This window comes from Candoia aspera, chromosome 2, assembly GCF_035149785.1.
Source record: "Candoia aspera isolate rCanAsp1 chromosome 2, rCanAsp1.hap2, whole genome shotgun sequence".
Taxonomy (NCBI): Eukaryota; Metazoa; Chordata; class Lepidosauria; order Squamata; family Boidae; genus Candoia; species Candoia aspera.
In genome coordinates this window covers 78,816,807-78,830,939 of record NC_086154.1, presented here as the reverse complement: position 1 = coordinate 78,830,939, position 14,133 = coordinate 78,816,807, and the positions used below count along the sequence as shown (strand labels likewise).

The window sequence follows — 14,133 nt, the reverse complement described above, 5'->3', positions numbered from 1 at the left end:
GCGCGTGCGTCCTTACAGTCAAATGGTTGGTTCTGCCCTGAACCGTCCGTCATGCGCCTCTTTGCAGGCATGCGCAGAAGCCGCAGGCGCGGCGGCGCAGTGGCGTTTCAGTGAGGGTGTCTGTGTGTTCTAGAGAATGGGATAGGATTCCGGGGAGTGTATTGGAGGGGCATCATGGTCGCGTGAAGAGAAAGGTGACTAAGAAATCAAACATGGGAATCACAGTTTAGGAACAGTAAGGTAGGCTCATTCCAATTCTTGCGAAAAGTTTGTGTCAAGTTTGGAGGGAGATGCTTTGTAAGGTGCTACATTTCTCTTCCGTGTTGCTCCCATATCTGAATTCCAGAAATCCGGACGATTCCTCCCCTGCGATTTTCTTTCCGTGGTATCCCGTGGATGCCTTGGACTGAACGGCAGGAGGTATCAAAGTTGAAGCGCAGGAGGTCTGCAGTTTAGCTGCTGGCTGCAGGTTGAAGAGAAAAACCTTGTAAACCCATTTGCCTCTTCGTTTTCCCACCATTGCCTCCCGGACTGTGCCTCCTGTTATCTCCTCCACCTCCTTGGAATGTGCTCCCTCCTTGAGAACCAGCAGCACCGCTGAAATCCAGCACACCATGGAACGATCATTATGGTTGGGCACATGTGGAGGCTTTAGGATGAGGAAGAGGTTTCCATCCAAATGTAACTAATGAGTACCTCTTCCCACCTTTGTTTTAAATAAATTTATGGGGTGTAGGTGTTCCCCTTCTCTATGTATCTAAACTTCCACTAGACTCCCCAGCTTGTGATATTAGAGAAGACTCAAGGATTCAGGATAAATGGATGAGAAGCAGAGTTAAAAAAGAAAGATGACTAGACAGTCAAAGAAGAACACATTCCTGCCCATCCCTCAGCAACTCTCTGCCTCTCATTCAGTGTGGTTCTGGAGCTCCACCATTCTCTAGAGAACCTCTTGGAGGAGTGTGCGGCAGAAATGGGGGTGGGGGAATAATAATAATTCAATAATATTGATTAAATGTATATGCTGCCTGACTCCCAGCGACTCTGGATGGTTTACAATTGTTAAAACATTTAAAAACCAAGAACAATACAAAAAACACAAAAACAGCACAAGACAAAAAACCAAGATGGTAAAGAAAACAAACCCCGAGGGGAACAGAAAGCAAGAAAGGGGCATCAGTTGTCCTGTCCAAAGGCCTGGGTGAACAGCCAGGTCTTTAATGCCTTTTGAAATCCCAGTAGAGTGGGAGGCATCCCAATTTCAGGGAGGGGGACCTCATTTCAGAGGGCACACGCTGCCACAGAGAAGGTGTGCTTGCAGGGTCCTGACAGATGGCACTGTTTAATCGATGGAACCCAGAGCGCACCAACCCTGCCAGATCGAACTGGCCAGGCAGTATCTTGCATTCTTTGATTTAAACTATTTTATCCACAATCATATTTATATTAGAATTACCCTAGCTTTTCTCTGATCCATTTAGTTTTCACGGCAAGAATACTGGGGTGGGTTGCCAGTCCATCCTCCGGGAAATAAAGCCAGACTGCTCACTTGAGGGAATGATATTAAAGGCAAAACTGAAATACGTTGGCCACATAATGAGAAGACAGGACACCCTGGAGAAGATGCTAATGCTAGGGAGAGTGGAGGGCAAAAGGAAGAGGGGCCGACCAAGGGCAAGGTGGATGGATGATATTCTAGAGGTGACGGACTTGTCCCTGGGGGAGCTGGGGGTGTTGACGACCGACAGGAAGCTCTGGCATGGGCTGGTCCATGAAGTCACAAAGAGTCGGAAGCGACTAAACAAATAAACAACAACAGCTTTTCTCTGGAGAGCCAGTTTGGTGTGGTGGTTAAGGCACCAGGCTAGAGACTGAGTTCTAGTCCCGCCTTAGGCATGAAGCCAGCTGGGTGACCTTGGGCAGTCACACTCTCAGTCTCAAGAAGAAGGCAGTGGCAAACCACTTCTGAAAATCTTGCCAAGAAAACTGCAGGGACTTGTCCAGGCAGTTGCTAGAAGTCAACTCTGACTTGGAGGCACCCCCTCCCCAAGAAAAAACTTTTCTCTGCTTCTGATAAGATATATTTGTGGCAATCACTCTCAGCCCAACCCATGTCCCAGGGGTTGTTGCTGTGGGAAAAACAGAAGGTGGGAACATTATGCTGCCTTGTACAAAATAATGGTGGGTAGAAGTCTAATAAGAATATCTAAATGCCAACAAATCAAGTACAGATTTAACCATCTGCATTTTCCCCTCCTTGCTGCACATATATTTAAAAGACTTCAGCTTTGAGGTTTGATATTACATCACCTACGTATGATTAAAAAGGCAGCAGCCAATCAGGACTGTCCTGCAAGGGAATGGAACCAGTTTTCTCTCACCTCCGCCCTAGAGAGGATTAAATACAAATGATAAAAATATAGTTGGCATGCTACCAAAGTATGCCACTTTTTCTCAATCTTCCTCTACCAATTCATTCATTCATAATATTCTACTCCTATTTTATCAGAGCTGGCATCAGTGTACTTAGTTTGTAATTCTCTACTCAGCTCATTGAGCTCAGATTTCTGGGTAGGCGTGCATAGGATTGTGCTGTTAATGGTGGAGGATTATTATGGTTAAGCAAGGGTACTTTAAAAGCATTTCTTTTCAAAAAGTCCTCAGATGGAAGGAAAAGAGCAACTGCCAAGGGGCATAGCACTGATACGTTAATGTGGCACAACCCTAGGGAACTCTGAAGGCAGCAGAAATAAGGCTGGGGTTACTCACAACCTATGCACTGTCAGTTGTCCAGAAACGGAAATATATGATTGGGTAGAGACAGCAACAAATTTATGATTGGGAAGAGACAGTACTGTAGGGAAGTTACAAAATGGGGAGGAAAAGCCTTTATGTGGGTAGCACACATCTCTTCAACAAGATAGACAAATCCTTCATATTTCTAAGTGCAAAAGTCCCTTGGCGATTTTGAAACAATCCTACCAAAACAAAGTAATTATACTTCACTAGGCTTAGTGGAGGAAAGCTAGGTGGAGGTCAAATTATATTAATCATATTAACTGCTATTTTTAAAGTGTGCATGTCTGACAGTTTTAGAAGGCTGCATAACAGATTTTAGACTATGTGGGCATTTTCAGTACCACGGAGTCCTTGGTGCTCTCTGAGCCTGGTTGTGTGCTTGCTTGCCGACATTTGTTACCCGATTAGGTAACTTCATCAGTGCTGGTGAGTGTGGGGTTTGCTCCCTGGGTATGTACAGGAGCTTGCCCTGCCAGTGTTGGTGGGGGTGGGGTTTTCTCCTTGGTATTTTCAATACCATTTACAAAGAGGCTGTGACTTGCTTTCGGGAGAGTAGCTCTAAATCTTCTGTAGAGAAAATAACTAAGTATCTTGTGGCTTTTTAAGCTGTAGAGAGCCATAAAACACTTTATTGTTTTGTCTTGAAATAGAAACTGAATTAGGGCAGAGGTGAGAGGAAGGGTTTTTCTTTAGCAACAGTCTTCACAACCATGTGAGCTTGTCTGTTCTGTTGTTACCAGTGTTGTGTCCTTAGAATTAAAAATAGCAGTGATGGGTGCTACAGTATTAGATGCAATTGAAGAAGATGCCCCATAGGTACTATTCATATATGTATTTGCACAAGAAACAATTCCTCTCTTTTATGGGTGTGTTTCCACTGTGATCAAAGTAACCTTGTGTACTTTGCCGTTTTGATTTGTTTTTAGAGAAAAGAACTTCCAGATAAGGTTTTGGAGTTCACATCTGGCAATAATGCGCAGACAAACATTATTGGTTAACTATTGTTAGCCTCTTTCCTAAACTGGTCATCTGAAAATCTTGCCTTAGCTAGCAGAGGAACTGCACTGTTTAAGAGCAGTATATTTGGGACAATATGGTTTTGCAATACCAGAACCTTCTGCAAACTAGCACTTGAAATCTGCACTATGCGTAGCCTTCTAGAGTAAGAGAAGGAATGCAATTGTATAAAGTTAAATTTTGTATACGTATTTCAGATTATGACTTGATTTACACATTGTACTAAGTAGTAATTTGATTGTTTATGGCTCAGTGTGTTTCACAAACGCAGCTGTTTGTGAAATATGAAGTATGGCCTAGTGCAATTATGTATTTATTTACTTTTTTAATTTGATTCCTATCACAGCTTTCACTTAGGAGCTCAAGGCAGTGTACATAATGCTCTCTCTTCCTGTTTTTCCTCACAGCCACCCTGAAGTAGGCTAAGCTGAGAAAGTGACTGGCCCAAAATCACCCTGGGAGCTTCATTGTATGAATCCAGCCAATTACAGCTAATTCAACCAGTCTGCGTAAACTATGGTGTAGCATATTGTATGTAGTTCTATAAATAAAATATGTGGCAATACAGAATATCATAGATAGGTATGAATTAGCTACAATGTTTTCTTTATAGAAGTTGGTAGATCTGGTGATAGTCACATCAATTCAGTCACTTTCATATACAGCCAGTTTGGTCTAGTGGTTAAGGTGCTGGGCTAGAAACCAGGAGACTGAGAGTTCTAGTCCTGCCTTAGGCACGAAAGCTGTCTGGGTGACCTTGGGCCAGTCACTCTCTCTCAGCCCAGCTCAGTGCAGAGTAGACTAGCTCCTCGTGGTGCACCCTGGGTAATGTGACTTGTCATGGCTAAATGGTCTACACATCTGGCTGCTGGACCTCACAAGGATTTCTCAGCAAGAAAAAGCAACATGAACACTGAACTGCTATGCCATACAATACACACACACACACACACACAGAAGAAGAATTTGTGCAGAATGTATCATTACTGAAAATGAGGATCAGAGCAGAACTGGTGAATAATTAATACAAAGGTTAGTATGTTATTTTATAGATTCTTCTGTGAGAATAGGCTTGAGTTGATCTGTCTTTCATGTTGGAAAATACGCTATTTTTGATGTAATTGGAAATGGTAAGAAAAGATGAAATTGCACATGATGGGCATAGCAACATTTTAAAAGGATATCTCATGTTTCAGAGAACATTTGGAATTTTGAACTGATGTTGTAGATGCCCTCTCAAAATGTCCAGGTTATTTTCAAAATTGCAGCCAGATAGACACACAATTCCATTTACTACAAGGCAAGCTGACATGGTTGTTCCATATTATAACTTCTAGCCCTACAGAATGCTATCTATCATCCTAACTTATCTTCACCATTTCCACACTAGTGTTTTCTTATATCTTGAGGCATAATAATGCAGCCATTGGTGTGCCAGAGTAAAGCCTGTCTTCGTTAGTGATACATTACCTCAGCAATGGTTGGATGATGCATTAAGAGGCTATCAGTCTTTAATTAGGAAATGGCCAAAGTACTGGGCTGAAGTCACCTATGTTTCTTCTTTCTAACAATTCTTAAGGGGCTCTGACGCTTTCTTGGAAATAAAAATGATCCCTATGTGTACTTTTTCTGCTTCCCATTAATCTTTTTTTTAACCATGTACCAAGGTATCTATGGGCACATTTGTCTACCCTAATTACTAAAATAATAATTAGGATATATCTTGTTAAATTCTATAACATTTCACCTTTGACTCAGTATAATTGGTTCTACAGGGAAAACACATTTTTTGCCTTTTCAGATTCTTATGTCTTTGCTTATTGATATGAGTTTCTTACTGTTTTAATATTTAAAGAATATTCTCAATCAAGTTTCATCTACTCTTTGTGAGAATGCTTACCCTGACACCTTGTATTTCTACATAGTTTGTCATGCTAAGTACCACTGAAAGCAGTGGGCTTACTTTTATCTAATGGAGCACAGGATCAGGCTATACATTCATAATCGAGAACTCAGTAGCTAGCTGAGAGAAGGCCCCATGGGACTGAGTGAGCAATGCCTTTGAATAAACATGAATAGGATTTATTATATGTCCTGAACATCTCTCTCTCAACCACCTCAGCTCTATCCGGGTGCTTTATATCAGTATTTTGGATCAGTCATTATATCTGTTTAATTACTGAATTATGTAACATTGCTTTATAATACTATATGCTGTATTTAGTATGTAACAATGCATTACTTAGAAAAGTAGGTTATGACAGGTGATATACTAATATTTTAAATACATAGATCTGGGGCTGAAGTCACCTATGTTTCTTCTTTCTAACAATTCTTAAGGGGCTCTGACGCTTTCTTGGAAGTAAAAATGATCCTCATGTGTACTTTTTCTGGGTTAGATCACAGATTGGACTGCTTTGATATAGATGCTGCATTATCTATGGAGTTTTGCAAAAAATAAGCACAGTTATATAGTGCCATTCAAAGACTGGGTTCCCATCCTATGTGAGGTCATAATGTTGTTTGGCATGATGTGAGAACCCAGAAATGTTATGGATTTGTCACCTACTGCAGTGTGTTAGCCCAGCCAGTTATGACATATTCAACAGATCGTAATTTCAGAAAACAGTTTAGTATGATGTATGAGCTCCAATAATAAATTTTCTCTCCATCCTCTCTCATATGTCTCTCTTCCATACACTCCATAAAGAGGTAGCAATGTATGTACATTCAGAACATTTGCCTTTCTCTGTGAAATGGCATTGTGCTAATCCAGTGCCTAAAAGTGGCTGTTCAGGAGCAGTCCACAGTTAAAATTATTTCATGCAGCCCTGTACTGTTCAGTGTCTAGATATATTAAAATAGGCTCGGTGTCTTCTGCTAAAAGAAGAGTCAAAATAATGCCAGTTAAGAACAAGAAATATATTTGTTGTTTAGACCTCGGTGGCCAATAAATTAATTAATTAAAATATAACAAGAGAACAAATGGAATCTGCCCTTTGATGGGACACAGATACCTATTATACCTAAATACATACACTGTAGAGAGTTTTGTTACCTAGTGAATTTAATGTTAATGTTAGTGTTAATGGTCACTCCATTATGTTAGTTAATACAATTTCAGCTTCCAGTGTTATTTACTGGGAGAAGAAGTGTCTGTGTTGGTGTTCACGGAGAAATAATTAGCATTTTGAAGGAAATTCCCCTCCCACAAATACCTCAAGACCTTGTTCTGTCAAGACTGGATCCATACCTTTGAGTTAAGCTCAAATAAACAATTTGAGAAAAATTAAGAGTAGAAAGGCAGTTGGGTAAGTAAGAAAAGAACCCATGTACATACTCAGCTCTAGATCATGTTTTCTCATCCCTCTGTACCCATTTAACTAGTTTTTTTTCATTCCTGACAAGGCCCCTTCTGAAATAACTAAGTAATATTTTAAGTATAGCAATATCTTATTATTGTATGCAATTATTTTGTACACCACCCTGGGAGAGCTACAATCTCTGAAAGCTACTTTCTAAATATTATAATAAATACCTGAGTTTCTAAAGGAAGTGCCTTTTTCTGAGTGGTTGCAACCAATCATCATAAATGTAGGCAGCTTTCACATGTCCCATTTACAGTTCTTTTGACTGTATTGCTGTGCATGGTTCAAATAGAAATGTGATTTTAAATGTGATTAGATCAGATTTTTAAACCAATTGACAATCACACAGAAAGGAAATGTGTGTTAAAACTTCCTGTTTTCTGCCAGCAGAAAGAGAACTGGTGCTATCTGTCCGAAGTACATGTTGAAGTTCTCTTACAATGTTGCTTATCTGTTCACACTTGAATCAGCATATAAATATTTGACCAGGTCTTTTGATAATTTTGTACGTTCATATTATCAGAGCCAGTTTGGTCTAGTGGTTAAGGCTCCAGGCTAGAAACCAGGAGACCGAGAGTTCTAGTCCCGCCTTAGGCATGAAAGCCGACTGGGTGACCTTGGGCCAGTCACTCTCTCTCAGCCCAACCCACCTCACAGGGTTGTTGTTGTGGGGAAAATAGGAGGAGGAAGGAGTATTGGGTATGTTCCTGCCTTGAGTTATTTATAAAAATAATAAAGGCAGGATAATCTAAAAAAACCCCATGATTTAAAACAGGAATGGAGGAAAACATATTATATGAATGGTGGTGATAGATTAAGAGGAGATCACTAACATCCTTGAAAATACATGTATGTTTTTGTCTTTCAATTTAACAAGCAGTTGCATTATTTTTTTTCCCCAGTGGATCTAGTAGAGTTTTCAAGCAAAAGTCTTGTCACCTTTTTCACCAAAGATGAAACATCCTACACCTGCCATGACAATTTTCAAGGATATGAATTTCTCCCACCCACCCCAATTGCTGTTGTGCCCTGAGGAATAGCACCAGATTTAAATATAAGTCCTCTAATTTGCCAACAAATGCTTGGCTGCATTTACAGCTTGGTGAAAATCAAAGCACTGGGGAGTCCTATTAAATTGTATGCTGTTGTTTGGAACCTGACATCTGCTCACATTTACTGCTGGGAATTGATGATATGTTCATTGGGTTCCTATATTCCATTATACAAGCACTTGTTATGGCTCTCAAATCCCCAGGGGTTAATTTCTAAAAAAAAGGAGATGCCAGCAGTCAGCTTTGGGGGTGAAATCTTCTGATTAGGAAGCCCTTCCTTTACTCCCAGATGTATGCTGCAGATTCTCTCTGCTCAATCAGTGGTGTGTAGGAAATACACTCAGCCTGCCTAGGGCATTTTTGTCTGTTCTTAAAAATCATCTATTCCCTGAATTGAACCTTGGCATAGAAAATAGATACAAAGATTGAATCCTGGAAAGCTCTGGTATAAAATTATAGTACATAAAGTAGAGTGAGAGTAGTTGAGTGCTTTGATGATCTGTGTTGAACGTCTTCTGGCTTCTATCATTCCCTGAATGACATACTACATAACCTGAGGCATAGTTTCCTGTTCCTCCATAATTTGTTCACAAAAGCCAATAAAACATTGAACAGATCATGTGGGTAAACAGGGAGTAGCCATGGAGATATGCTACCATTTTGTGTTGCAATTGAAATTGCATATATTTGGTGTGTCACACGTGGCTTCAACAGACATAAAATCCTACATAATGACAGCATCCCCGTGCTGCATCCCAAGGAAACCGACCTGTTCCTTTCTTTCCACTCAGAAAATACTGGCAATTTGTTCTTGTTTTGAGAAATACAAGGACAGCAACCCAAGCCTACCAACATTCTCGATGGAGGGCTCTTGTCCTCTTTGGCATCTGGCCCTTCTATCAGCCAATTCCGGGCTTCTCATTCCCACTTCTGCAGCTCTAAATGGAATGGGAATGAATATGCAATGCATTCTGCACAACCAGACTGGAATTCATTGAAGGCTTACCCGACAGGCCGGAACTTCCTGTCCTAAGTTACATAACTCTTCAGTTGTATATAGAGCTTGAGAACCAGCAGATACAAGAGTTGGGTTAGGAAATGCTACTTTACAAAGAAAGGAATTAATTGAGATTCAGGAGCTGATATTGGTGAAGGAAGGAGCTACATACATAGCAAATTCACTTCGCATGCACTTTGGATAAGTGCAATTAACTTTCTAAGGGTAGGAGAAGAAAGTTTGGTCAGAAGCTTCCTCATTTTCCCCCTCTGGGGTACAGTCTGTCCTTCCTTTCCTCACCTCTTCCCCTTTTGCTTTTTTCACTTTCAAAACAGAGATTGGGTACACAGCACACTGCCGTTGCACCTGGCATCTTAAGTTCTCAAGAGTGCTTCTAGGGAAGGAAAGAGAGAAGAGAGCACTCCTGAATAATTAAAAAATATATACATTGGGGACCCTCCAAGTTGTACGAGTGCTGGACTTGAACTCATAATTTAGAGCAGTGTTTCTCAACCTCAGCAACTTTAAGATATGTAGATTTCAACTCCTAGAATACCCTTGGTGCCTGTGGTTTTTTGTGTGACCTGTCAGTTTACTATTCTGCCTTAGGATTTGAATAAGTAAATATGGGAGAAAATGTTATATTGAGCAATGTGAGAAAAAAAAATCAGCTTCATCTGAAGAAGGCATTCCCTACAGATGTGAAGGAAAATCGCTACATACATATACTCCAGGAGTTGTAATTAAGAATCTTTTATCTGCTTCCCCAAATACACAAGCCAATCAATACCCTCATTGTCTTGAGGATTAGTACTATCATCATTGGCTTGTAAGTCACCAGTTAGACAGTATATAAGTACTTCTGAGTTCCTTATGTTCACAGGTTCATACTGCAAATATTTTAATCATATTTCTCAAAGTACAATATCCATCAGGAGTATATTGACGATCTGCAATTTATAATACACATTATTCATTACCCCCCAATAATATATTTTTCTCCCAAGGATTGCATTTATGATTAACTCATGTTCATCTGTGTATTAGTTCTCCTCTCCTGAGGAATCTGTGCAGGACTGCCAACTCTACATCCTAGAATAGGGTTTCTCAACCAGGGTTCTGTGGCACCCTAGGGTTCTGAGAGAGGTCACTAGGGGTTCCCTGGGAGATCACGATTTACTTAAAAAATTATTTCAACTTTGGGCAGCTTCACATTAAAGAGGTAAGTTTCAGTCTTTATTTTTAGTTTAAGAACACTGTTAATGCATGCATACAGGCCTACACACGAAACTAATATAATCGTTTTGTAACTTCTGGCCTATATTTGAGCCTGAATGTGCAGGGGTTCTCCAAGGCCTGAAATATCTTTCAAGGGTTCCTCCAGGGTCAAAGGTTGAGACAGGCTGTCCTAGAAGGAACTTCAAAATACAGATGAAGAGGATAAATAAATAGATCAACACATCAGCCAGCAGTTACATGTTTCTGAACACGCAGGGTCACCTTAAAATACTACCCACTGAACCAGCAGAAAACTAAGGTAGATGTATTTTGCTGCCCTGGCAGGTGAATCTGATTGTGCCTCACTAATAAGGCCAGCAAGTGGTCCTGTCCTGATAGTGTTAATGCAGAACAAGTTATGGAAAGTGATTGGTTGATTCTCCTATTTCATTTCTCTTCCCACTGAGCATCACCTGCTGTTGGGAAATATAACTGCCAATATTCTTAACATGGGGTGGGATGAATGTAGGCAAGTAACTTGAAGGGCAAGTTTGGCTATCTGTTAAGTTGCTTAACAGGTTGCAGGTATGACAGAGGGGCACAGGATGAAGCGGGAGGCAGTTCTCCCAATGCATTGGAAATTCTCCACACAGCAATCCATACACCGCTCCTGCGCACTTGTCACCTGTCCGCCAGGCTAATAGGTGCAAAGAAAGGATTCATGGTGAAGGGAAAGGGAGAAATAGGCAGTGAACGCGGAGCTGCGTCCTTGATGAGCGCTGCAAGGAAATGGTGCTGCCAGTGAGTGGCCATGGCAAACACCACCCAGAAGCAGCCTATCGGTAGGCGCAGGGGTGCTGCCCTTCCCCACCCCAACTGTGAAAGGTTCAGCCATGTAAAACCTCTCATTGGCAGAAGCAGTGGAAAACCTCTAAAGCGACTCGGTGGTGACAGAACCAGCAACACACACAGCTGGCAGTGGCTGACTCTTCCCCAGTTTAAATCTACTTTGGTGTAGCATTTGAAAGTGATAGCCCTGTTTTCCAGACACACTTCTAGCACTCTTCTTGGTGCTAGTCTGGGTTTACCAAGGAGGCAGCGTGAGAAGATTTGCAACATATTCTCCAATGGAAGATGAATTGTTTGGGGCAACTAGCATTAGTGCCTGGGGAGAAATCCCACCTCAAAAGATGGAGATCCCAAAGTAGGAAAATTCAAATGTGATCCATCAATCAAATCAACCCTATCAAACTAGAAACCAGGCAGAAGCAATCAAAGCGTGGGAAAACCATACTGAGCACCCAGTCAGGAAGAGAAAGCTTTTTTTTTCTTTCAAGTAAGCATTTTAAAAAGGAGGGGGCCAGTTCCATCTTGTCTTAATTGTGCCTTTTCTCTCATAGAAGGTGGGGCATTTCTTCCTGGGCTGGTTCCAAGCCATGGAAGCAGTGTCCCAATTTCCAGGAATTTGGGATAGGAAGTCCAGGAAAGATCTGGTTATCTACGGACTAGTGTCAGATGGGTGTGAATTAAAATATGCATTTTATTTCATTATTGACTATTCTAAAGCCTTTGACTGTGTGGACCATAACAAATTGTGGCAAGTTCTTAGCGGTATGGGGATACCAAGTCATCTTGTCTGCCTCCCGAAGAATCTGTATAACGACCAAGTAGCAACAGTAAGAACAGACCACGGAACAACGGACTGGTTTAAAATTGGGAAAGGAGTACGGCAGGGCTGTATACTCTCACCCTACCTATTCAACTTGTACGCAGAACACAACATGCAACATGCTGAGCTTGAGGAATCCAAGGCTGGAGTTAAAATCTCTGGAAGAAACATTAACAATCTCAGATATGCAGATGATACCACTTTGATGGCTGAAAGTGAAGAGGAACTGAGGAGCCTCATGACAAAGGTGAAAGAAGGAAGTGCAAAAGCTGACCTGCAGCTAAACCTCAAAAAAACCAAGATTATGGCAACCAGCTTGATTGATAACTGGCAAATAGAGGGAGAAAATGTAGAAGCAGTGAAAAATTTTGTATTTCTAGGTGCGAAGATTACTGCAGATGCTGACTGCAGTCAGGAAATCAGAAGACGCTTAATCCTTGGGAGAAGAGCAATGACAAATCTCGATAAAATAGTTAAGAGCAGAGACATCACACTGACAACAAAGGTCCACATAGTTAAAGCAATGGTGTTCCCCGTAGTAACATATGGCTGCGAGAGCTGGACCATAAGGAAGGCTGAGAGAAGGAAGATCGATGCTTTGGAACTGTGGTGTTGGAGGAAAATTCTGAGAGTGCCTTGGACTGCCAGAAGATCAAACCAGTCCATCCTCCAGGAAATAAAGCCAGACTGCTCACTTGAGGGAATGATATTAAAGGCAAAACTGAAATACTTTGGCCACATAATGAGAAGACAGGACACCCTGGAGAAGATGCTGATGCTAGGGAGAGTGGAGGGCAAAAGGAAGAGGGGTCGACCAAGGGCAAGGTGGATGGATGATATTCTAGAGGTGATGGACTTGTCCCTGGGGGAGCTGGGGGTGTTGACGACCGACAGGAAGCTCTGACGTGGGCTGGTCCATGAAGTCATGAAGAGTTGGAAGCGACTGAATGAATAAACAACAAATTTTATTTCATAGAAAATAATCAGAGTTGGGGTGCTTTTCTTATTTTTTGCCATTCCTTTGCTCTGCTTTTATTCTGTCTCTGTGACTGCCTTCCTGGCTAAAAGAGCAAATAGCTGGAAAAACTCTTCAGAATTATTGTAACTTTCCCCCCATCTTTTTCTCTAAACTTGATATACATAGTACTTTAAACTTTATATGCATAATACAGGCTTGAATTTGTATTGAATTTCTGCATTCTGATTTCACACCCACATAATGCCCCACCTGGCTAAACCGCTGATGAGAACATAGGAAGTTTGCCCCTTTGATCCTCCTGAGTCAGACAATGCAGAGGGGGACTTTTCCCCAGAATAACATGGATTGTGGCAATGTCCTGAATAGATTGTTCCCAGGAGGATGGGACAGTGCAGGAGAGGTTATGGGGAAAGACTTTAGAGCAGCCTTTCTCAACCCTTTTACTCCCCTTGAAATAATGTCCAGATCTCAGGGAACTCCTGGATAAAAATGGCAAAAAAACACAAAGATTTCACAATAAAATTCATTTCTAACTGACAGAATCCACATTTTACAATGTTTACAACAACAGCAAAGTGGCAGGTTGGCAGTTGAGTCATGACCCATAAACTTTCCCATCACCAAGAGTGCTAGCATTGTACAGTGCGCAGAGTTCAAAAACTGGTGCCTTTTTAAAAAATCACAATCTTTCATAGAACCCCTAGCAACTTCTCACAGTGCCCCAGTTGAAAAATTCTGCTTTAGAGATTCCCCCAGAGAGCCAGAGCGACCAGTCCACCATCTTCCAGGCACGTGCTTACAAAGACCTTCTGTCAGAAGAGTAGTCAACTCCAGGAAACGCCTGTTGCTGATTCTCAGTAAAATCTGATGGGTTGTAATCCATGCTTGAACAAACAGCCTTACAACTTGTGCAATTGATAAAGCAAGACTGTAAGGATCAAATTAAATTTGCCAGGAAAAAATACATATTTGTTCTGTAAGACTGCAATAGCTAGGGATTTTCCAGTTACATTTAAATGAAATCTTTTTTTTTT

General features: G+C 41.2%; 1 long non-coding RNA gene across 1 annotated transcript in view; it reads left to right on the top strand.

Annotated features, from left to right (window-relative positions):
- The first annotated feature begins 69 nt into the window (after nt 1-69).
- Nucleotides 70-14,133, top strand: part of LOC134489556 (uncharacterized) — a 50,230-nt gene continuing 36,166 nt past the window's right edge. Inside the window, exon 1 of the long non-coding RNA XR_010067143.1 lies at nt 70-240. This is a non-coding gene — a long non-coding RNA (uncharacterized LOC134489556). The remainder of the gene's footprint in view (nt 241-14,133) is intronic.